Source organism: Babylonia areolata, chromosome 17 (genome assembly GCF_041734735.1).
Source record: "Babylonia areolata isolate BAREFJ2019XMU chromosome 17, ASM4173473v1, whole genome shotgun sequence".
Classification (NCBI taxonomy): Eukaryota; Metazoa; Mollusca; class Gastropoda; order Neogastropoda; family Buccinidae; genus Babylonia; species Babylonia areolata.
In genome coordinates this window covers 15,040,975-15,041,749 of record NC_134892.1, presented here as the reverse complement: position 1 = coordinate 15,041,749, position 775 = coordinate 15,040,975, and the positions used below count along the sequence as shown (strand labels likewise).

The 775-nt window shown below is 45.9% G+C and overlaps 1 non-coding gene across 1 annotated transcript; it reads left to right on the top strand.

Moving 5' to 3' along the window:
* Positions 1–504: 504 nt before the first annotated feature.
* Positions 505–592, top strand: Trnal-cag (transfer RNA leucine (anticodon CAG)). The gene has a single exon. It is a non-coding gene; the product is annotated as a tRNA-Leu (tRNA).
* The last annotated feature ends 183 nt before the right edge of the window (positions 593–775 follow it).

Sequence of the window (775 nt, the reverse complement as noted above, 5' to 3'; positions counted from 1 at the left end):
GCACCCTCTGTCCCTCACCCTTCTCTGCCCACACCACTTAAACACACACAACAACACACACACACACACACCACACACACCAACACACACACACACAACCCATACCGCACGCCGCACGCCACACACACACACACACACACACCACACCACACACAACACCACACACACTCTCTCTCTCTTTCTCTCTCTCCGGCTAAACACACACACCACACACACACACACACACACACACACACACACACAAACACACACACAACAACACACACACACACTCTGATGCACACACACTCGCCCACGCGCCGCACGCACGTGCTGACTACAGATAATAAGCCACTGAATCCGATACGAGACGTAGTTACGTTATGTGCGACTCACCACGCATACAGGCATAATATAGGGGTTGGAGTTTAACCCCACATGCCCTAATTATCGTTTTTGCTGAAGAACGTAAGCGGCGGAATAAGAGAAGGCTATAGCTGATGATGATAACTACTGTAAACCATCTGTCAGATGGCCGAGCCGGCTCCAAGGCGCTGCGTTCAGGTCGCAGTCTTGGTTCTCCAGGCGTGGGTTCGAATCCCACTTCTGACAACTTTTTTATTTTCCTTCTATCTTTTTATCCTCTTTTCCGTTGTTTTGTTTGTTGTTTGTTTTGGGATTTGTTTGTTCTTTCTTTGTTTTTGTTTTGTTTCGTTGTTTTTTTAGTTTTTTGTGTGTGTGTGTGGTTTTTTTGTGGGTTTTTTTGTTATTTGCTTTAATATTCATCTTTGTCATC